The sequence below is a fragment of the Schistocerca piceifrons genome, chromosome 6, assembly GCF_021461385.2.
Source record: "Schistocerca piceifrons isolate TAMUIC-IGC-003096 chromosome 6, iqSchPice1.1, whole genome shotgun sequence".
Classification (NCBI taxonomy): domain Eukaryota; kingdom Metazoa; phylum Arthropoda; class Insecta; order Orthoptera; family Acrididae; genus Schistocerca; species Schistocerca piceifrons.
Genome location: NC_060143.1, coordinates 589,269,115 through 589,294,481, shown reverse-complemented (window position 1 = coordinate 589,294,481; position 25,367 = coordinate 589,269,115). Strand labels below are relative to the sequence as shown.

Below are 25,367 nucleotides of genomic sequence, written 5' to 3'. Positions count from 1 at the left end.
GAACAGTACTGCTAGTGCCAGATGGTAAAATGCAATGTTTCTGACTAGCCAACAACTTGCGAGGGACAGGGAAAGGCACTTTCTCCTTCACCCAGACCTCCTGGATGGCCCACTTATTGAGATACATGGGGCAATCATGGGAGGAGGCATTGTCACCATTGCAATTGATACAGCGGGGAGAAGAAGGCTGAAAATCACCCTCGTGTGGATCCATACCACAGGTTAAACTTTTGGCCAGGTGTCAACAGGGCATTCGAGTGTGGCTGTAAGAATGACATTGGTAACACCACATCAGGTTCGGAATGTAAGTTTGGATTTCTGCCTCTGTCAGACCATTGAGCAGCCTAGTGTGATATCACCAAGCGAACACTTTAGCATTCAATGGACCTCGAGATGAACAGAATAGATGTGAAGGAGTGAAGCTGCAAGCAGTTGCTGCACTTGAGAATCACAGGTAGTCTCCAAAAGCAAAGTGCCATTGTGTAAACGGGAGCAGGATTTCACAGGGCCGGCAATTGCATCAACACATTTCTGAATGATAAACAGATTAACCATAGCAAAGGGCTGACCACTTTCAGTACAGGGTACCATGAGTACAGCTGGGAGGTTCTTTGAATTGTTAGTCTCATTCCATTTACGTTTAGTAGATGTCAACTGACAAGAAGATGTTTGGGCCATTGCAAGAAAATGCCCCATGTTATCCAGAGTCTCTAGAGATGGGATGCTCCTCCCAACTGGAGGACAACACCCCCCCCCCCCCCCCCGCCCCTCAAATGATTCTTTGGTCACCCAAGACACACCTCCCAAACACCTGACAGAGGTACCAGTTGGCAATTTGGGAAGGTAACAGCTCAGGCAATCACCCCTCCCTGTGCCTGGCCAGTACCAGAGTGCACGTGCAAACCCTACCTGTCAACCAGGGGCTGGTAATTACACATTACCCAGTCACCTGTTACATGTCGGACACATGGGCAGGCCTTCAGGAATGCACAGGGAGGAAGAATCTCAATTGCTGAAGTGGGGAAACATAGGAGAAGGGGAATGAGGAAAGAATAAAGGAACAAAAAACAGTGGGTGGACTGTTCTGATATCAGGCTACTGAAAATGCAAAACACATCACCAAAATATCCCAGACATGTTCCCCAACGGACAGGAAAAAAAATAGCAAGAGGCTAGACATCCACCACAGAAGGGGAAAGATGCTGCAAAGGCTGGGGCCCGGTGATAGCCAAGCACGAACTCACCAAAGAGTCATGAGCCCTCTGGTGGGAGCAATACATGATGGTGGCACATTTGATTTGGTGTATATGTGTGGATATAGGGTGGGGGGTGCAACCAATTTCACATAGTCTTTAACACAGAGACCAGTATCGATAATTGTGGTGCTTTAGTAAATTCTGCAAGACTCTGCTGTATCTGCTTTGTGCCTCCACCAACTGGGTGTTAAGTGTCGGCTAATTGTGTTGTTCCTTCACTTCTTTATATTTCTCCATCCTCCCAACTATCACCCACTATCTTCCATTTTGTCCAAGTTTTCCTCATTTATGTTTCTGTACCTGCTGGCTTTTTTGTTACATCTAATGTGCTACATACCCTCCATGTCAGTTCTAATCCTTTGGTTTTCATATTTATACCGAGACAGGCCTCTGGTTATTGCTTTCTCTTTTATGCTCTTTTTTAAACTGGTGTCTCGGACACGTTCTTACTCAAATCCTGACCACTTCAAACTCTTTCCTCTCCTTAGGCAGATTGAATAACTTTCAATTTGGAAAGTTAACATTTGCTGGTATATACAGGGCTAATACAAATGATTGAAGCGATTTCATAAATTCACTGTAGCTCCATTCCTTGACATATGGTCACGACACACTACAGATACGTAGAAAAACTCATAAAGTTTTGTTCGGCTGAGGCCGCACTTCAGGTTTCTGCCGCCAGAGCGCTCGAGAGCGCAGTGAGACAAAATGGCGACAGGAGCCGAGAAAGCGTATGTCGTGCTTGAAATGCACTCACATCAGTCAGTCATAACAGTGCAACGACACTTCAGGACGAAGATCAACAAAGATCCACCAGCTGCTAACTCCATTCGGCGATGGTATGCGCAGTTTAAAGCTTCTGGATGCCTCTGTAAGGGGAAATCAACGGGTCGGCCTGCAGTGAGCGAAGAAACGGTTGAAAGCGTGCGGGCAAGTTTCACGCGTAGCCGCGGAAGTCGACGAATAAAGCAAGCAGGGAGCTAAACATAACACAGCCGACGGTTTGGAAAATCTTACGGAAAAGGCTAAAGCAGAAGCATTTCTTAAACAGGAGATTGGAAAACCGATGGATCGGTTGTGGTGGAGATCATGATCAACAATTCATGTCAAGGCCTCCACGCTCTCCCAACTTAACCCCATGTGATTTCTTTCTGTGGGGTTATGTGAAAGATTCAGTGTTTATACCTCCTCTACCAAGAAACGTGCCAGAACTGCGAGTTCGCATCAACGATGCTTTCGAACTCATTGATGGGGACATGCTGCGCCGAGTGTGGGAGGAACTTGATTATCGGCTTGATGTCTGCCGAATCACTAAAGGGGCACATATCGAACATTTGTGAATGCTTAAAAAAACTTTTTGAGTTTTTGTATGTGTGTGCAAAGCATTGTGAAAATATCTCAAATAATAAAGTTATTGTAGAGCTGTGAAATCGCTTCAATCATTTGTAATAACCCTGTATATGTGTCAAGTAGATGCATTTTTAATCTTTGCTCCACTATGTCATCAATTTGGAGATTCTGTTATAAAGAATAATTTGAGAGTTCATAGACTATAAAATCAATCTGTCAGCACAAACGTACAATTAGATATTTACCCCTTGCACAAAAAGCCAAAATTAAAAGTTCACAGGTAATTTACATCACACATAGTATAAAGGGTGTACCATAATTAATAGCATAAATGCATACAGTTGAAAGTACACAATATTAGAACCAAAAAATTCTCAGTAAATACAAGTGCACAAGTGGACTGTTTGTGAGATAATTTTGACTTTGTGGTTACCAGCCACTACTAATGTGATTCTGTGTAAACACTGCAGTGTGTGGTGTGCTCTTTGTTCACATTTTCAAGATGTGGAGTTGCAAACAGAATGGCTACAATAGTGTAATATACAGTCAGAGTACCACTTCTGGCATTCATTTGTAGAGCATCAGTTGTGTTATATTAGTGTTGATGGCAATAAGGAACATTACAGTAACAAAGAATATATGGCTATGCAATTTATGTATGGTAATGCACGGGAGGCTGCACACTTTTACCGAGAAGCTTATGCCCCTGAAAGACACCCCGAGAGTTGAAGATTTACAAGAGTGCAGCAATATCTCCAAGAAACTGGAAGCTTTGGACATGCTGTGAGAATGAGTAGGTCTGAATGAATTACACATATGCTTGAAAACGTGGGCTGGAAACAGTGAAGCAGTCTCCACAAGGAGACCTGCAACACAGTAGTGTTTGTAGGCTAATTCTTCACAAGGCAATATAACCTTACCACCTTCAATAAGTTGAGTTTCTTAGGCAGACTTTGGTCCTAGACTAACGTTCTGACAGTGGATGCAACAATAAGCCGTAAGCAGCTCTAAGTTTGACAATAACATTTTATTTACCGATTAAGCAGGATTCGCTCATCATGGTCTGTTTAATTATCACAATTCTCACGTTTGGAGTCATCTAGGCTCCAATATACATGCTGTGCACAAGTCTGCACACACTGACATTACTCAGTGAATGTGTGGTTACTAGGAGATTTTCGTATTGGGCTGTACTTGTGTTCAGTGGATGAAATTATCATTGGTTTCTGTGGCATCATCTTACAGGATTGCTAGTTCTCTTACAGCAGTGCCAGAGGATGTGGTACACACACCGAGCACTGACACATTTTGCTGCTACAGTGAGATGACATCTAATGTGTAAATAGGGCCAAAGATAGACTGGCCGAGGAGGATCTGTTCTGTAGCCCCCAGTACTGCCTGATATGAACCCCACAGATTTCTGTGCTTAGGACCACCTTAAAGGTGTTGTGTTCACCATTCCAGTTAACATGGTTGAAGTGTTGGAATAGAGATTTGTAAATGCTTGCCATAATTTCAAAATGATCCAGACATGCTTGAAAAGATTCGAAACTCAATGTGGCAATGGGAATAGTCCTGCATCTGAGTACAAGGATGACATTTTTACATTCACGTAACTGGTGTTGCGTTCATTCAAAATATGCACTACTGCCAAAATATCTCTAATAACATTTGTTAATGTTGTACATTATTGTAACCTTTTCCTAACTGGTATGACGTTCGCACAGAATAGAATCAGCGGTGGCCAGTAATGGCAAAGTTCCAATTATCTCAAAAATAGTTGTTTGCACACCTATATTTATTGAGAGTTTTTTTGCCTCTAGTACCATGTACTTTCAACTGCACACGTTTATGCCTTTCATTATTATACAACCTGCATATTTGGCACCACACAGAAAGACGCAAAGCTCTAGTGTAATAAACGGAAGTGTAAAAAAAAAATAATCGCCCAAAACCATTGACTGTTTCTTTTACTTATAACAGTTTATAAAGGAAAGGCATGACGGTATTAACTGCAACTTGTCTCTTTGTAAGAACAATGAACTGTGAAACAATACATGGGCTGTTAAAGGTGGACGAAGGGGAATATCCTCATCACGCATAGTCAATGGTATTAATTTATGGAATTATCACATATTTAGATGGGAATCCAAACAGGCGGTCAGAACTTCCCACCCCCTCAAAAAATTATTTTAGTAAAAGAATATTTTTCACTTTCCGAGATTACTTTTGTTGAAAATTACAAGTTTTGTGTAACACACACCAGGATACTCAGCTGCATACTGCAGAAAATACACCAGCCAGGTAGAGGTGTTGATGCATGGGCTGACTGCATCTGCCACCAACGAGCCCGACACCATCCATGAGTCCACAGGCAGAATTGGCAAACGACAGGAAGCTGAGGAGAAAACGAGAGAAAGACTGACTTCCCTAATGCAGGCAGCGACAGCCGATTCATACTCTGGCACTTTTCCACTGAGTCACATGTTGTGTAAATCAAGTTGTTAGAATTTCTAGTGGTTATAGCTTTTAAATCAACTGCCTAATGCATTTACTTTACGAGGGTCACTCCAAAAGAAATGCAAACTATTTTTGTAAAAATACAGTTTTCACTCTGCATGTGTGAAAGTTTTACAGTGTGTAGGTACATCCATCCCACTTGTTTTCAAACCTGTTCCTGTGAGTGGCGCTGTCACAACTTGTCTTCAAGATGGCTGCTACACTTGACGTTCGTCAGAAGCAATGTGCTGTCATAGAATTCCTGTGCTGTGAAAACGAGACAGTGGGAAACATCCACAAGAGGTTGAGAAAGGTGTATGGAGATGCTGCTGTCGATCGCAGTACAGTTAATTGGTGGGCAAGCAGGTTACGTGGTGAAAGCGGGCACAGCAATATTGAGGATTGTCCTCGCAGCAGCAGGCCTCGTACTGCACACACTCCAGAGAATGTGCAGAGTTAACGAATTGGTGACTGCTGACTGATGCATATGTGACGACACTGAAGAAACTTCAAGCTCGACTGAGTCGTGTTTGACCATATTGGCAAAAGCAGGGTGTTTTGCTGTTGCACGACAATGCACAGCCACAGGTCAGTCAAAAAGCCATGAAAGTGATCACAGAACTTGGACGGACAACACTGAAACACCCGCCTTGCAACCCTAACCTGGCTCCATGCGACTATCATCTTTCTGGGAAACTGAAAGACTCTCTTCGTGGAACAAGGTTTGAAGATGATGACTCCCTTGTGCACGCTGCCAAACAGTGGCTCCAACAGGTTGGTCCAGAGTTTTACCGTGCGGGTATACAGGTGCTGGTTCCAAGATGGCATAAGCCAGTTGAAGGGGTGGAAATTATGTGGAGAAATGAAAATATTGTTCCTAAAGGATGTATCTACACACTGTAAAACTTTCAAACATGTAGAATAAAAGATGGATTTTAAAAAAATAGTGTGCATTTCTTTTGGAGTGACACTCATAGAACAACTGTGCCTTGTTGAAAGTTGGAGAAATAGCAAATTATAATTTGGCAGAGTAGGGGGAGGGAGGGGGGGGGGGGGGGGAGGGAGTAAGACACAGAAACAATCTCCCTACCCACACGGTCCTCTTAGAACTGAACCCTGGATCCCCGCCTGCACACAATAGAACATACGTTGTTTGCTGTGATACATAGTCATTCATTAATAACATTGCCCAGTTTGTTGCAATCATTAACAAAAAGTATACTTTGCTTATTAATGCTATGATGAGATTCAATGTGAAGTTATTATTCGTGAATGTGCCAAGAAGGAGACCACAAGCATTTTATGCAAATCCCTGGCACCTGACACCTGTGAAATGCTAATGATTGTGATGACCTGTTTCATGTGGATAGCAAGCTCTACGAACAGCTAGAGGAGGTCACTTTGGGCAGTCTGTTAGTTGACAGTTCATTGGTGGAGAATTCTGAAAGAGAGACATGGCAACTCGTAAACGTAAGGTGTGTTACAGATACGTCCATGACACACACAGTTGCCTGAGACTGCAGTAGTGTGTGTGTGTGTGTGTGTGTGTGTGTGTGTGTGTGTGTCATCTAATTTTGTCAAAGGCCTTACTGGCCGAAAGCTTTATTTGTGACAGTCTTTTTGTTGTGCGCCTATCTGCGACTTGGCATCTCTGCTGTATGGTGAGTAGGAACTCCCCTTTTCACAATATTGTTACTATATATTACACTTATTTACTTCCAGGATCAATTGTAGCTCCCTGCACCAATCATCAATTCTCTGCAAGTCATCTGGCATTGCAAACTTCCTGTTGACATCAGCATCGTCTGCTTGTGGTGGTATGCACAACTGCCCATTTTGAGATGTGGTGCAGTTGAAGCAATATAAAACAAATGTATTCACACTTTTCAAATGCTCAGGTAAGCTTTAAAGTAACGTTTTCAGAAGTCTAGCCTAGTCACCACAGCATCACCTGCATATGCATTCAATATACGTTGCACACATCTCCTCCTCCCTCTCTCTGTGTCCACCTCTTCCTTCCTTGATCTCTCTGCCCACCTCATCTTCCCAGCTCCATCTGTCCCATCTCCTCCTCCTCCTCACTCTCTCTGTCTCTACATCTCATCTTACCCCTCTTTGTCCACTTCCTCTGCCTCTTCTCTCTGACTGCATCTCCTCCTCCCCCTCTCTCTGTCCATCTCACCATCTCATCATCCTTTTCCTCTCTGGCTTTCCACCCCCTCTCTCTGTCCACTTCACCCCCCCCCCCCACCTTTTCTTGCCCATATCTCCACTGTTACGCAATCTAGAGGGTTGTAACCTCCATAGTGTTGATTCTCATATAGCAAGCAGTGCAGCATTTCATTGAAATCGCTCCAGTAGTTTAGGAGGAGGTGGTGGTGGTGGACCCTCTCTCTCTCTCTCTCTCTCTCTCTCTCTCTCCCTCCCTCCCTCCCTCCCTCCCTCCCTCCCTCCCTCCCTCTCTCGCTCCCCCCTCGTTGTTCATTTCCTTTCTCTGACCATTTCCTCCTTCCCTCTCTCTTCCCATTTCTGCCTCCCTCTTTTTCTTTTCCACCTGCCCACTATCCCTCTACACCTTCCACCTCCCTCATGCATCTCCCTCTCCTCCATTCTCTCTGTCCATCCCCTCCTCTATCCATCTCAATTTTTCACCAGCCGTTCCCACTGGCACCCCAGTACAGTTCAGGAAAGCAGGCTGATATTACTCCAATATAGCACAACTGTCATGCATGACAGACTACATGCCAGAGTCCGGAAAACGGTTGCTTGCCCATGACACGTAGGCTGCTCTGCAAAGCAGGTTGATTTGGCCGGCCAATTATGTTCCGACACAACATGCCTGTCATGTAGGGCAGCCTATACAACAGGGACTGGAAAAAAACACGTTTCTGCCCATATCTCCAACCCTATTGGAACTAGTTGGTTAGAAACCCCATAATGCTGATATTCATAAGGCTTGATGTTTCTGTGCCAGATTTGGTTGAAATCGATCCGGGGTTTGGGAGGAGATCCCAGACACACATACATACATTCTACTTTATGACACATACAAAAATAACACCCTGAAAACCCATTTTTAATTAGAGTGCATTCTTATTAGCTACAATTAGATTTTACTGAATGCCTTTGCTACAACTAGAATTTACTGCTGGTCAAAAGTGAATGTCATTCAAAACTGGTTTTAACTTCACAAAACATATTTTGGCAAAAATGATTCAGTTAAAACTGTTTTGACCTTTACATGTGACGCAACAGAGTTAATTGTGATTGATCGAGTGACGTCCCCTGATTCGGGCGGGAAAAGTTGATCGAAAAGCAGCCCTCCTGGGCACATCTGTCCAGCACACACAGATCGACTGATATGTATTTCTCACGGCGGGTGTAAATCAGGAAATGCGATAGAAAGAAGCATTTTTAAGATGGATATTACAGATTGGTGAACACAAAAAGTAAAACCTCTACAATAGGATTACAAATGAAACTTAGTGATACATTAGTGGACAAAACTGAAGCTCAATTAACTGAAAGAGAGAGACAGAAACAGCTAAGGAAATTAAATCAGCCCAGAGTTATTAATATTTATGCATTGCTAAAGTTAGCGACGTAAGAAAAGGCTACAAAGTACTACTTACACGTAGGCATTACTGAAGCAGCTCATATGGCTGTTGATCACAGAGGCCAAGACAAACTAAAAACTGAAACTTCAAGAAAATATGTGAACATTACAATATTTGAGTGTCTGTGTGCAAAACCTGTAAGTGTAAAATGAAGGTGAAGAAAAGGAACTTGTTTTGAAACCTGTGCTTCATTCAGAAACGAACAGTCATTGACAAGTTAATCGAAACGACATGCAAATGCAAGAAGATAATGGATATAAGTTTATAATGCTATATGAGTACCACATGATAAAATTTGTTACCGTACACTGCAAAGCACAAGAGCCATGGAAGTGGCATGTCAATTAACAGGTATATTTTTGTGTTTGGTGCTCCTTGCCACTCTGATGATACCAAAGAATTTGTTAATTCTGTCACAAATGGTCTGACTTCATTTTGGCACTGCTGTAAACTGGTTCATGAAACACCAAGGCACAGCCAAAGTCAAAGTCCTGTTGAATGCGCTAACCAAGGCATTGAAAAAGTGTTGGCTTTATGGATGCAAGGTGACAATACCATAAATTGGTCAAACAGCCTTCCTTTTGAAATTGATCAAACAGCCTTCCTTTTGCCTTTTGTACAGTTTGTGGAAAATCTGGCACTTCATTTTGGTATCAAGCAATCACCATATGAAGTCATGTTTGGTACAGACCTGTGAACAGGACTTATGACTTCGAGTTTGTCTCTAGATGTTATTAAGGAAATATGAGATGATTTTGACAGAGTCTTTAAGTAAAATTATTGTGATAGATGAAGCAAATGATATAGATATATCACATAACTCAAAAGAGGTAATGGCTTTAGCAGTGCTCAGCTGCAGTCAGTGAATAAGACCCAGAAGCCATATCTAGTACAAGTGCAGACTCTTAAATAATTGCAGATAGTGATACAGATCTAGAAGCTGCAGCTAGTGCAAACTGACAGTCCCAGATAACAGTAGCTAGACAAGACACTCATGAAAACTTGACAAACAGACCAAGAGAATAAAACAGGCTTTGGATTCAATACACATATCTATAGAAATCAGTAGTAATACAATTATAGCAATTCCTAATGTCGATAGAGGAAAGAGAGATCTTTGCAATATTATAGGAGTTGTTCTTCTAAAGGATGAACATGGTCTCCACAAGACTGGAACAAAATATGGAATGCTTGACAAAATGGACTGTACTGTTGAACTGATTTCAATAATAAGGGCAGAATGTTGCTACTAACAGTTTCAGTGGCTCATTAGTTCAAAGCACTATTTAATGTTGCTAATATGCAAGTAATTCATTAATGTTTGAAGGTTTAATATTTTTACTGTAATACACATAGAGTGCAGAATCACCTATTAAATACCTAATCACTTGTTAAGTAAGCTAACTATACGTGTTTCTTCAGGTGCGAATTCGGTGTGTCCAAAGAAAAATTATTACTTTTAGAAGAAGTGCCAGAGACAAATTTCTTTTCAAGAACTGTTGCCAAGACAGCAGCCTTAGGAACAGGACAAGGATTTGTTTGCTGTGTGTACAAGCAGGCATATATGTTAAAAAGATACTTTTGCAAGGAAAAAAAGGCAACCTGTATAACTCAAAACTTACTTGTTCCCTTTTTTATTAAGACTCAAGCTACTTTCATTAAACGTATCAGATTAATTCACATATTTTTAATGTATGATTATTTTCATTTCACATTTTTTAATTACTGCTGCTGACAATGCTCTGTAAACAATACTTTTTTTTAAATTCCAGTCAACATGTAATTGGTTTTGATTGAATTGTTTCCCCCAAACAAGTTTCTCAAGCTAATGTGCCAGTTTCATCTAACTTTCAAAGTTAAAACTGGGTTCATCTAAAATTCAAACCTTTATAGTGGTATGTTCTAGTTATATATAGGAAATTATACAAAGGCATTCAATATAAGCTAGTTTTAACTAGAGAAAACACATTCTAACTAAAAATCAGTTTTGACTGCAAAATATGTAATGGCCCTGTAATGCTCTTTTTGGGTACTCCCAAAATTACTTTCACACCTCTTGATTTTGTCTTGTTAAGAATTAAGAATAACACACTGAGTTCTCTCTCCTAGAATGTCCTGAATCCTGTCACAAATCTGGTCCACTACTCAACAGGCTCATATTTTGTTCACTAAGTGACAATGTGAAACACCACTGAATGCCTTCCTAAATTTCAGGAACATTACGTCAACTTAGATGTCTTTGCCTATGGTCCTCTGAACATCATGGATAAACAGTGTGAGCTGAGTTTCACAAGATTTATGTTTACAGAATTCATATTGGTTTTTATAGAGTACATTTTCAGTCTCCAGAAATATCATAATGCATGAGCACAGAAAATGTCCCATAACAATATAATGAAAAGGGTAATTGTTGCTCACCATATAGTGGAGATGCTGAGTCACAGAAAGGCACAACAAAAGACTGTCGGAAAGTTTGTAGCTTTTGGCCAACAAGGCTTTGTCGAAAGTAGACAGCATACACACACGCACACACTCATGCAAACACAACTCGAACACACATATGACCACGGTCTCTGGCAGCTAGAGCACTGCAAGCAGCAGGGCATTATGGGAGAAGCAACTGTTTGAGGGTAAGGAGGAGATTGGGGTGAGGAGGGGGAGGGATAGCAGGGTAAGGGTTGGGGACGGTAAAGTGCTGCTGGGAGTGTGCAGGGACAAGGTGGAGAGTGGGGGCAGCTACATACAGTTGGGAGGTTATATGGAGAGCGGGGTTTGCAGAAAAGGAGAGACTGTGGAGGAATAGAGGGTTGTGTAGGTACTGGGGATAGGAGCAGGGAAGGGGCTAGACGGATAAGACAATCACTAATGAAGGTTGATACCAGGAGGGTTAGGGGAATGTAGAACATATTGCAGGGAGAAAACTCACCTGCGCAATTCAGAAGAACAGGTGTTGGTGGTAAGGATACAAATGGCACAGGCTGTGAAACAGTCATTGTAATGGAGAGTGTCATGTTGCACAGTGTGTTCAGCAGGACGGTAGTCCAGCTGTTTCTTGGCCACAGTTTGTTGGCAGCCAATCATACAGACAGACAGCTTGTTGGATGTCATGCCCATTTAGAATGCAGTGCAGTGGCTGCAGCTTAGCTTGTAGATCACATGACTGTTTTCACAGGTCGCCCTGCCTTTGACAGGGTAGGTGATGTACTTGACAGAACTGGGGTAGACAGTGGTGGGAGGCTATATGGGACATGTCTTCTATCTAGGTCTGCTACAGGAATATGAGACACGAGGCAAAGCCCCGGGAACAGGGGTTCCAGTTATTCGACACTTCCCAAAGCCCCCACCTACCGGCCAAAGAGGAGTGTTCACCTCGTGACTCAGTATCAACCAGGACTGGAGCAACTGAATTACATTCTATGCCAATTTTTTTACTATCTCTCGTGTCCTGAAATGAAAAAATTTTCTACCCACTGTCCTTCCCATAGTGGTATTTCTGCCACCCTCCAAACCTTCACAATATCCTCTTCCATCCCTACACAACCCCTGCTGCCAGGCCCTTGCCTCATGGTTCATATCCCTGTTATAGACCTAGATGCAAGACATGGACCATACATCCTCCCAACATCACCTACTCCTCCTCTCACAAACATCACCTATCCCATCAAAGGCAGGGCGACCTGTGAAACCAGTCATGTGATCTACAAGCTAGGCTGCAATGAATGTGCTGCATTCTAAGTGGGCATGACAGCCAATAAGCTGTTTGTCCACATGAATGGTCAAAGTTTGACGGACCACCCTGTTGCTGAGCATGCTGCCTACCATGACATCCTTCATTTCAGTCACTGCTTCACAACCTGTGTCATCTGGATCCTTCACACCAACACCAGATTTCTGATTTGCACAGCTGGGAACTCTCCCTGCAATGTATCCTACTTCTCTCCTTTTCTGCAAACCCCCCTCCTCCTATGCCCCATCTTACCTTCCGACTGCTCCTAGCTGCCCCACTCCCCAACTCGTCTCTGCACACTTCCAGCATCACTTTACTGTCCTTTACCCTTACCCTGCTATCCCTCCCCCTCCCTGCCCCGGCCTCCCCCTTACCCCTACAAGGTTTTGCCTCTCCCATAATTCCCTGCTGCTTGCAGTCTGGTGCTAGCTGCCAGAGACCATGGTCGTATCTGTGTGTGAGTGCATGCATGTGTGTATGTTGTCTACTTTTGACAAAGGCCTTGATTGCCAAAAACTACTAACTTCCTGGAAGATTAAAACTGTGTGCCAGACTGAGACTTGAACTCGGGACCTTTGCCTTTCGCTGGCAAGTGCTCTACCATCTGAGCTACCCAAGCACGACTCATGACCCATCTTCACAGCTTCAATTCTGCCAGTACCTAGTCTCCTACTTTCCAAACTTCACAGAAGCTCTTCTGCGAACCTTGCAGTACTAACACTCCTGGAAGAAAGGATATTGCAGAGACATGTCTTATCCACAGCCCGGGGGATGTTTCCAGAATGAGATTTTCACTCTGCAGCGGGGTGCGTGCTGATATGAAACTTCCTGGTAGGAGTGCTAGTTCTGCAACGTTCACAGAAGAGCTCCTGTGAAGTTTGGAAGGTAGGAGATGAGGTACTGGCAGAACTGAAGCTGTAAGGACAGGTCGTGAATCGTGCTTGGGTAGCTCAGATGGTAAAACACTTGCCCGTGAAAGGCAAAGGTCCCTAGTTCGAGTCTCGGTCAAGCACACAGTTTTAATCTGCCAGAAAGTTTCATATCAGTGCACACTCCACTGCAGAGTGAAAATCTCACTCACTAAGTCTACTAACTTTCCGACAGTCTTTCTGTTGTGCCTTTCTGTGACTCAGCATCTGCACTATATGGTGAGTAGCAGCTGTCCTTTTCATTATACTGTCACAGTCCATCCTGAATTTCCATTGTTTGATTTTGAAAAACTGTTTTATGTCTGCAATATATGTCTATAATTGTGCACACCTGTTTGATGACCCTTGTTGGAAACAGGAATGATGTGCTTTTTCCAGTTGTTTGGCACCTTTCATTATTCCAGCTTACAAAGAAAAGCTACTCATAGGAGGAGACCAAGTTCTTTTACGTAATCTCTGTAGAATTTCTCAGGTATTTCATCCTGTCCAGATAACTTTCTGTTATTGAGCAGTTTTAGTCAGTATTCTATTCAGCAACCATTTATCTCAATTTCTGCATTTTGGTGTGATGACTGAAAGGAAGAACTGTATCATGATCCTCCATAGTGAAACAATTTTGGAGTACTGACCTCTCTTTTTGGAGTGATTATAGTCACTGAGCGACTGAATAGATGATGTGAACCAGCATACTGATTTTATGTAAGACCATAACTCCTTAGTCAGATCTGTCCCCTATTTACCTTCCCCACTACTGATCTCACATTGTTTCTTAATGTTACCCTTAAAAATTTTGACAATGTGACAGGCTACGGAAATTTACCAATATAATCAGACACTACTGATTTCTTTGAGTTTGTTAGGAGCATTATCTTGCATTTATTTTTTACATTCAGTGAGCTATGTCACTTTACTATAGGCAACATCATGGTCAGCATACAATGAGTGTGCTGCATTGTGTATATTTAGCACACTGGTAGTCTTATTTCATTTCTTTGTAACACACCTGATGTTCTTTGGCCACCCCTTCTGTTGAACGTTCACTGCTCAGTATAATAAACTGGTTTCTACAAGTTTAAAATTCCTTGAGCTAATGTCATATTTGTGAAGATACTACATATGATCATACCTTGATTATCTGCCAACAATGTAGTACACGGTCAAACACCTTTCAGGAATCTACTAACATAGTATCCACTTTTTCATCTTCCACGAATCCACAAACACAGTATCACTTTTCATCAGTGTCCATTATTACAACTTATCATGCGTGAGAAGATCGAGTTCTTTTTAACAAACCTGTTCCAATTCATTGAAACAAGCTTCTTTTCCCTTTTTCATTGTGTGCTCTAGGATCCAAAACAGGTGGACATTAGATATATTGGTACATGATTCTGTGCGATCCATTCTTTGATCCTCCTTATAAAGAGAGTGACCTGCACTCTTTTCCAGTTGTGTGGAATTTAATGCTGTATGAGAAAGTGTTAAGCAATATAAGTTTTGAAACAGGCTGATTCTGCAGAGAATAATGGGCAAATATACTGAGAAAGGAGTGTAAAAAATCCACATTTGCTGAAGAGGCATCTATACCGTTGTCTGCTGTATGTAGTTTCTTTATTGCTTGAAGCAGGCAAGAGAGATTCATGATGTCGCTACTGTTATATTCTCTATTCAGCAGTCTACAGAACTATGAAAATAAATGTGTGATGTATCCACATACAATGTCTGACTACAGCTTGAAAATGTATGGGGAGAGCATATGCTTTTCATCCAAGAATTCCTGACTGCTGGAAACAGTAAATTTCTGGAAGAATTATTTGTGTTATAAACACTATTTGGTTACTTGTCAATAGTAAGTGATGTCATAAATGTACAGAGTCTAGCTGAAATTTCTTAATGCATTCCACAACTACGCTTCATATGTTCCAGTTAGCTTTTATCCCTCTTTATGGTAACCCCAGTTTCATTCCCCTACAGTAAAGATATCACAGCCATAGTTTTATAAAACTTTGTTTTTGTTTCCTCTCTGACTCTGTTCTGTAAGGTTCTAGTACTAGTGTCACATATATACTGAAACAAAGCTTGTTGTCTATATCTCTATTATGCTGATATCTTATTAGGCTTCCTAAGTAGTTAACCATGTTAACATGTTTAATTATTCTGTCACTGATAACAATTTTTGATTTGATTGGCTCAATTCCTTTAAATGCCTTTACCTTCATTTTATTAATTGAGATTTCCATACTGTATTCTTTGCCCAGCGAGTGCAGCTCATGAGCTTATGTATGGCTTATTGTAACTGATTTTCACTGTCAGATACAAAAAAATGATGGGCTGCAAAAAGACAAATGTTCATGATTCTGTACTGTGTTATCTGTAAACTTGAATGTACTTATTGTTTCCATCTTCTCAATATTTCAGCAATGTATATATTAAATAATGTCAGTGATAAACTGCACCCTTGTCTGATACTCTTATTTTATCAAATATAACATTTTTGCAACTATTTTTTTTTATTTTAGTGTCTGTGTACATATCTTCCAGAAACTTTATGATGTGTTTCGGATAATCTCACTTTTCTAGTGTGCTCCATAGCTTTTGACTATATACTGTACTGAAGGCTTTTATGCTATCTATGAAGACTATAATCATGTCCATATTAAAATTGTGCCTTTTCTCTACTGTTTTATAATGCTTTCCACCGAAAATATGTACTATAATGGTACAATTGATTCATTCCATAACACAGTGAGAGGTCACAATTATGATCCACAGAAATTAACTAACCAAGTGTTTCTCTTTTCCTCTGTCTGTGCTTTTGTCTGTACAAATGGTTCATCACAAAATTTTAAAAGGCAATAGTGTTCTGTTTCCAGAGTGCAAACAGTTCTAACCCACACAAATTTTCTAACTGCTGTACACTGTTAAGAGGGTTATCTAAAAAAGGAATGAGAAACAGAAAACGACTCTTGTTCACAGAACAGCAACAATGAGCACAGCCTCCAGATTCCTGCTTGCCTCCATATCCATTCAACAACGCTGCAATAAGCAAAGTGTCACTAAGACATGCATAGAATTCCTACCACTTGAGAAGTATGTCACACCACAGATCATTGAGGAAACCATTGTGAATCAACACAATCTTACAAAGATGGTCAAGAAATTAAAACACTCAGCTTCATCAAGTGTCACGGCTTTTGTGATGTGGCAACATTAATATAGTCCTGGAAAGTTCTGAGTTGAATATAACAATGGTAAGTGCATCTCAAACCACCTTATAGTTGAGGTGTAGAGTGGTTAATAAACATGCTGCTTTCGCGAAAGAAAGAAAGAAAGAGAGAGAGAGAGAGAGAGAGAGAGAGAGAGAGAGACAGGCAGCATGCACAGCTGTCATATATACAGGGTGAGTCAGGAGGAAAGATATATGCTTTGACGGGTGATATTACTCGTGATTCTGGACAAAAAAACTTCTAATAAACATATGCCCTTCTCTTAACTGTCCCCAGGTAAACCAATGAAAACAGCTAGGAATGGGAAAGGTGCAGGTGACAGTAAATTATGGTACTGTTATGTTATGGTTTGTTTAACTGTGTACATTTTCTCACAGAAGATGTTCAAACAGTCCACCGTCAACTTCAATGCATATTGCTACTCTCGTAGACAGGTGTTGTGTCATCGGTTGGAGCTCAGTTTTGCATTCCTTTAACTGGGTACAAACATGTAAAATTCAAGCGAGAAATTCCTCTCTTGTGTCCACCACTCTGCACTTGTAGACATCGCTCTTCAGCTGCCCCCCCCCCCCCCCCCCCCCCCCCCTCCACAAACAGTAATCCAGTGGGGTAAGATTGGGTGACCTCGGTGGCCAAGCAATGACTCTACAGCGACCAGAATACGTTGTGTTGAGATACTGTGTCACTGGCCGTGCTGAATGTGTCGGAGGTCTGTCATGCTGAAAGTACATACAAGTCCATGTTGCCAAAGGGGTATTCTCCAAGTATTCTGGTAACACATTTTGAAGAAACTCAAAATACCGTGTCCCGGTAAGACGGTTATCTAAAACAACTGGGTTTGTCACCAATAATACCGCACCACACGTTGACTGAGAAATGTCATCTAAAATTCGTTTCCACAGTAGCGTGCACATTTTCATTTCTCCATACATGAGAGCTGCGTGTGTTGTTGATTCCGTTGTGGGTAAATGTTGATTCTTCAGTGAACAGAATATGTGGAATTAATCGCTCATTGGCAGTGATCCATTGACAGAATTCTTGCTGGGCGGCAGCATCTCCTTCATGCAGATGTTGTACACTCTGCCAATGAAAGGGATACAGACTGTGCTTGTGTACTGTGTGTACCACTCGTGTTTGTGGAACACCAAGTTGGGCTGCAATTTTTCTGGAGCTAGTAGTAGGTTGCGTGTTCCACTACTTGAAGAATGTTCTTAACTTCATGAAGAGTTTGTTGTACGGGACGTTCAGAGACAATATTTATGCTGGGAAGTGCACCACGCTGACGCAATCCGTGGAACACCCTGCTATCTGGCACCCTGCGTTTTGGAAATCGTTGTCGGTATTCTCGCACAGCAGCTGGAATTGCCATTGGACAAACCATAGACAAACACCATGTCAGCGTACTCTGCATGTGTGAAGATCCATGGCATTTTCATAACACAAAACCGCATTCGTTGTTCACATAACAACACTGAGACTTGAGGTAAACTGTACCATGCACAAGTGAGCTGCGTACTGATACAGTTAGTATAGTAAGGACAACGCTCACATGTTTCCTATTCCCAGTTGTTTTCATTAGTTTACCCAGAAACAGTTAAGAAAAGGGCATATGTTTATTAGGAGATTTTTGTTCAGAATCACCACTAGTATCACGCCTCAAAGCATGTACCTTTCCTCCTGACTCACCCTGTATATAGTCTGCAGCAGAGTTTGCTTGACTGAACTGCAGTGCTGAGACAAAGCAGCAGCAGCAGCAGAGAGAGTGTGTGTGTGGGGGGGGGGGGGGGGGGGGGGGGGGGCACGCACGCACGCACAGAAGGGGGGCAGGGGTGTCTATTTCAGAAGATGACCTTCTTGCCGCAAGCTTAATGTGTTTAATAGTCTTTACATACTTATAATATAGGTATAGCTGTAAAACACATGATACCAAAATGCATCCTCCCAATGGATGTTGGTAAATAAAACTAAAAACTGTCACACCACACTTTCTGTCAATATGTTCAGGCTAATATCACTAGAGTAGAGTGATAAACAATGAAGGTTTGTCTGTATAATTTATAAATATTTCATGAACTATGACGAATTAAAGCCTCCCACCACTGTGAAAATGATGCTATTACCATCTAGTTGTGTATGGCAGGACTTTATTCACAAGGGAGGCCTGTGGGCCCAAGAGACAGGGCCAGGCCAGTGAGAGCCACTGTAGCCAGGAGAGGTTGGCAAGAGCTGCCACCCACTTTGTAAGTGACCTGTGATACAGAACCTGTCAGATATTAAGAACATATTTATGAAGTATTTGTGAGAAACAAACTACGACTGTTCCCAGCTTTTACAGACCATTGAAATGAGTGTCATTTCAATCCTAAGAAAAAAATTTTTATGGCTAACATCATGAATCAACAACAAGAAAGAGAAATTCTCTTTTTATAGTTGCCTGGAGGCACTAGCACACACATTTTTAAATAATCTACTACTCCCAAAAGTGAGATCTGGTGGACAAATTCTTCTCACTCTAGCACTGTCTAACATTGTTATGTTTTGTTTCAAGGTGCAAAAACAACAAAGCTCGTATGTGCCCCTTTCAGAACTGTAAAACACAAATATGACAAGGGAGGTATGAGTGACTACATTTCAAACCCAATTGTCAGAAGGAAAGGCAGTTAAAAAAAGCAGGGACTTTCTGTTGGAGGAAGGGCCACAAAATACGCTATAGAGACAACAGAGGTCCTGACTAGAGATTAAATGTCCTTCACCATATTGCTTCGATGAATAAAAAGTAAAATGCGGTTGACAGCATCGTTCACTAAAATGGCCGATAACTCAGAAGGCAAACATAAACTAGAATGTAAGTGGTTAAAAACAGGGCATTTCTTCAGGAAAGGGTGAACCGTCGAAGGTTGATGGCAATGGGCACAAACTGGTGGGGCACCACCACTTAACAAATGGCAATGGCTAAAATGACAGTGCCCAAAATGTAACCAAGCTAAAAGGCCAAGAGGAAGTCGGCCAAGCCGCTGGGAGAGATTTAATTCCTCAGGAAAGGAAGACCAGTGGTGATGCCAAAGTGACACCACCTGCTGACAGACAGCAATACAGAGATCATTGGAGGGAATGTAAGAACTAGCATGCTGAGGTACAAGGACTGCTGCCTCGGCAGCAGTGTCAGCGGCCTTGTTTCCCATTAGACTGATGTGACCGGGGTTGCACATAAACATCACAGTGACTCCATCAAGAGTGAGAAACTGAATGCTCCCTGGACCCGCTGCACTAATGGATAGACAGTGCACAGTACAGAAAGGCTCCAAAAGTCGGAGCAAATGACACAACTGAAAAGCCTTTGTCACTGGGTGCACTCAATGGCCTGATATGAGGTGAAGATCTCTGCTGTAAATACCGAGCAGTTTCTGGAAGCTGAAACCGCAAAAATCATGAGTGCCAATGATGAAGGTACACCTAACACCGTGGTCATTCCGAGAGCCACCAGTGTACACAAAGGTACTGTCGTGAAGCTCTGTGCGAAGGTAGAGAAATTTACAGCGATAGAGCGAGTCTGGAGTTGTGTCCTTAGGAAGCGAATGAAGTCCGAGGTGAACACGGGCCACTAAATGAAGCCAAGGTGGTGATGGGTTCACACTGGGGAAATTGGCAGGTAGCGTGAAGTTAAGGTGTCAGAGCACGATTTTCAGACTGAAGTCAGCTGATAGGTATATCCGCTTAAAGGAAGTCCCTCTAACTAAGGGCTCACCTTCAGAGGATGTCACGTTTCCAAGTAGAGAAGGAATTAGCATATTTCATCAAAATATAAGGCTTATTAGAGATAATGTTGGTGAACTGCTTATAGGTGTTGACTCTGAAATTATTGGTATATTGGAGCACCACTTAAACAATTTGACAATTCAGAGGCTTCCTTTACCAGGATACAGCTCAAGGAGTTCCTTGAAGGGTGGAGGAGTGGCCATGTACGTAAAAAACAGTATTCCATTTGAGTTCATAGATGTATCATGGCATTGCACTGAACAGATATTTGAATGTTGTGTAGGGGCAGTTGAATTTAGTTAAACTAAACTTCTAATTGTTGTTGTTTATAGGTCCCTTCAGAGCATTTCTGCTCAAGCTAGAAAGGTTTCTTGATTCACTTTATAGGAAGTCCCAGATATTAATTATATGTGGTGGCCTCGATATTAATTTTGTATGTGATGGTGCAAGAAAAAGGAAGTTAGTAGTTCTCCTAAATTCATATGATCTGATGCAGACTGTCTTTTTTCCAACTAGGATGCAGGAGAACAGTAGCACAGCCATAGACAATATTTTTATTCATTCTTCATTACTATATGGACATTCTGTTAGTAAAAGGGTGAATGGCCTTTCACACCATGATGCACAAGTTTAACACTAAAAGCTTTTAGTACTTTAGTACTCAAACAAATGTCGCATATAATTAAATTACAAACTATGTAGGAAGTTAATCCAACAGCAATAGAGTTTTTTAAACCTCGCCAAGGAACAAGAGTGGCAGGATGTTTATAGTGCTGATAACATAGATGACAAATATAATGCTTTCCTTAACACATTTCTCATGCTCTTTGAGAGTTGCTTTCCATTAGAATCCTTTAGACTGGGTACTAGTAGTAAAAGGCAGCCCAGGTGGCTGACTAGTGGGATAAGGATATAATGTAGAACAAAGCAGGAATTATATCAAAATATTACAAGTATTCACAATAAAGATACAGTAGCCCATTACAAACAGTACTGTAAGGTACTTAAAAATGTTATTAGGAAGGCAAAGAGTATGTGGCATGCAAATATAATAGCTAATTCACAGGATAAAATTAAAACCATACGGTCAGTTGTGAAGGGAAGTGTCTGGTCAGCAGCACAAGGTCGACGATATAAAGTCAGTTCGTAGTAAAAATCGCAGTATCACCATAAGAGAAGTTGCTGATGATGCCAGCATATCCTTTAGCACAAGCCCAGCAATATTTTTGGCATGAAATGCATAGCAAAAACTTTTTTCCCAAATTGTTTAATTTCGACCAAAAACAACTTGCGTAGTCATCGCTCAGGAATTGCTGAACATAGTCAACAATGATCCAGAACTTCTAATGAAGTTAATAACAGGTCACGAAACATGGATACACAGGTGTGACGTTGAAACCAAGGGCCAGTCGTCCCAATGGAAACTGCCTGAAGAGCCAAGACCAAAAGAAATTGTCAAGTTCAATCACGTGTGAAGGTTCTTCTCACTGTTTTCTTCAATTACAATAGAAGAGTGCATCATGAGTTTTTGCCTTATGGTCGCCCAGTCAATAAGGAATACTACCTGGAAGTTATGCACCATTACGTGAAGCAATCTGAAGAAAATGACCAGAATTGTGGCAAAACCACACTCGGACATTGCATCACGACAATGCTCCACCTCACACCTCAATGTTTCTTCATGATTTTTCGTTAGAAACAAAAATATAATGTTACCTCACCCACTGTATTTATCAGATGTGGCCCCAAGCAACTTCTTTCTATTCCCGAGGCTGAAGAGAACTGTGAAAAGATATTGTTTTGCCACCATTGATGAAATAAAAACAGAATTGCTGAAGGAGCTGAACACCATAACAAAAAGCGAGTTCCAGAAGTGCTTCCGTGATTGGAAAAAGCGCTAGCACAAGTGTATTATATTTGGGGGGATTACTTTGAAAGGCACACAGTTGATGTTGATCAATGAATAAAAACTGGTTAAGAAGAAAAAAAATTCCAGTTACTTGTTGACCATATCTCTTATAACATTTTTACTGCTCTGAAGAACAGTGAAAGTCTGAAGTGCAGGAAATCTTCACCTTTAGGGTTCTTACACCATTCATGGGAGTGCGTTGAAACTTTGATGAGTTGGGCACATGAACATGAAGATTTCTGTGGGCATAAGACCAACCTGTCACCTATGGGGATGGGTTTGAAGAGGGCTGACAAAGCTGTGCACAGGGAGCAATTTCAATCAAATTTGTTTATACATGACTCATTATTTGAATAATTATATCATGGGAGTAACATACTCCAACCACTCACAGGAGTGAGAAAACGTGACGTGCAAAAATATTCAACAACCACCAACACTAGTACCAAATCCATAGTTTTCAGGGTCACTAGACATATTGGTGACAGTCATTATGACATTTTATCCCTTGAGATGGCAGTAGTGGTGCTGGAGTGTGCACAGACAATGACATATCAGCATATCTCCATAATACCTGACAGAATTTCTGCCAAAATTGGCATACATATCATTTGTTATCAGGATAAATTTACTGCAACTTACCACTGTGGCTGATGGTGTGGGTGAAAAGGGATGACATAAAAGCATAAATGAGGAACACCTAGAGCAATTTCAAACAAACTTGCTATAAACGTGTATAAAAATACTGTGGGAGTAAGGCAATCCTACTAACACAAAAGATGGGGAGGGGGTAGCAGGTGACAATGGGAAGTGGCGAAACCCAGAAATGTCCAAAAATGACCTGTTGGTATTTCTTTCCTACAGTTAGTTTACTGGAATACTTCAAACGTATGAAACGGCATTATGTCATTCAGCACATCAACCACATCATGAGAACGAAAACTGCAGCAAATCAATAATTTTGCCACTGTGTTTTGGAGCCAAAGATCATACCAGATGGCTCAATACCACAGATACATTTTATGTCCTGTCTAGAGGTGCTTGGTGTAGAACAGCAGAAAATTAGACAGTTGTCAGCAAAAGTCCTTTTCCTTGAACTAATGATTGATTACTGGTGGAATTACAAGTTTCCTCAGAATTCAAACTAAATAGTAGGGCAAAATTCACTAGAGGTACAAATGAAGTACATGTGCAAATATCTGTGAAATATGTTAAATTTATGTGAAATATATATAACACATTTTCATATTTGGGCGAAACTGTGGGCAAAAAATTTTCAAGTGTGTAGATTAAATCTGAAAAATCAGTACTATTCACATGGTCCGTTATGCTCATGAGTACGGCAGTCAACAAATTTGTTTGTTCTTACAGAAAATGGAAGGACCGAAAACACTGTATATCCCAAAGTATTTGAATACACATTTTACACTATATTTAATGCATACCACAAATCAGTGTCTTTCATTTATTTTGTACATGAAATTATGCCTGCTTTATATACCTACTTAGAAGAAGCATTACACTTCACGGTGTGCACAGCTCGTATTAAAATAAATTTTAGGGGCACCTCTGGTAACATTTCCATACAAATGAAGTGACTACTTCATTGCAGTAGTCTACTCTACTACGAGCTGGTCGATAGCCAAACAAATACCCCAATGTTATATGTAAATTGAAGGGTATCATTGCTGTTAACTGCACTAGTACATTATGTGTAATTAGTGGCAATGAGTGAAAATGTGTACCGGACGAGGATTCAAACCCGGGATCTCCTGTTTAGAAGGCATGTGCATTAACCACTGTGCCATCTGGGATATGTCTGAAAGAACAGACACCGTGCATTTATATGATCGATACACCTAGCGGGGCAATGGATCCACCTTCTTCAGTGCCGATGCACTAATATATCTACATCTACATCGATAATCCACAAGCCATCGTACGGTGCACGGCAGACGATACCCTGTACCACTACTTGTCATTTCCTTTCCTGTTCCACTTGCAAATAGAGCAAGGAAAAAATGACTGTCTACATTCCTCCACGAGCCCTATTTTCTCGTATATTATCTTCGTGGTCCTTACATGCAATGTACGTTGGCAGCAGAAGAATCGTTCAGTAGTCAGCTACAAATGTCAGTTCTCTAAATTTTTTCAGCAGTGTTTCTTGAAAAGAACATCACATATTCTCCAGAGATTCCCATCTGAGTCCCCGAAGCATCTCCATAACACTTACATGTTTTTCAAACCTACTGGTAACAAATCTAGCAGCCTGTCTCTGAATTGCTTCGAAGTCTTCCTTCACTCCAACCTGGTATGAATCCCAAACACTCAAGCAGTACTCAAGAACAGGTCACACCAGCATCCTATATTCTGTCTGCTTTACGGGTGAACCATTCTTTCCTAAAATTCTCCCAATAAACTGAAGTTGACCATTCGCCTTCTTTACCACAGTTCTCGCATGCTCGTTCCACTTTATATCACTTTGCAACATTACACCCAGATATTTAAAGGACTTGACTGTGTCAAGCAGGACAGTAGTAATACTCTATCCGATCATTACAGGTTTGATCATCCTACTCACTCGCATTAAATTACATTTTTCCACATTTAGGGCTAGCTACCATTAATAACACCAACTGGAAATTTTGTCTACGTCATCTTATATGTTCCTACAGTCACTCAACTTCGACACCTTACCGTACACCACACCATCATCAGCAAACAACAGCAGATTGCTGCCCACTCTGTCCGCCAAATCATTTATGTATATAGAGAACAGCAGCAGTCCTAAGAGACATCCCTGGGGTACTCCTGATAAAACCTTTGTCTCTGATGAACACTCGCCAAGTACAACATACTGGGTTCTATTACTTAAGAAGTCTTCGCACCTCTCGCATATCTGTGAACTTATTCCATACGCTCGTACCTTCGTTAACAGCCTGCAATGGGGCACCTTGTCAAATGCTTTCTGGAAATCTAGAAATATGGAATCTGCCTGTTGCCCTTCACCCATTGTTCTCAATATATTATGTGCGAAAGGGGCAATCTGTGTTTCGCACGAGCAATGCTTTTAAAACCGTGCTGATTTGTGGACATA

General features: G+C 41.4%; 1 protein-coding gene across 4 annotated transcripts in view; it reads right to left on the bottom strand.

Moving 5' to 3' along the window:
* The window catches only part of LOC124802973, a 74,256-nt gene that overhangs the window by 22,019 nt on the left and 26,870 nt on the right, over window positions 1-25,367 (bottom strand). Inside the window, exons 1-2 of one of the 4 annotated variants that reach the window (XM_047264070.1) lie at window positions 15,592-15,688; window positions 4,834-5,004 (exon numbers count right to left, since the gene is read on the bottom strand). The exons of 2 other annotated variants lie outside the window; for them this stretch is intronic. The gene's annotated coding sequence lies outside the window, so the exon portion shown is untranslated. Of the gene's footprint in view, window positions 1-4,833; window positions 5,005-15,591; window positions 15,689-25,367 lie in introns of those variants that run through there. One more of the 4 variants, XM_047264069.1, reaches the window with a different exon arrangement.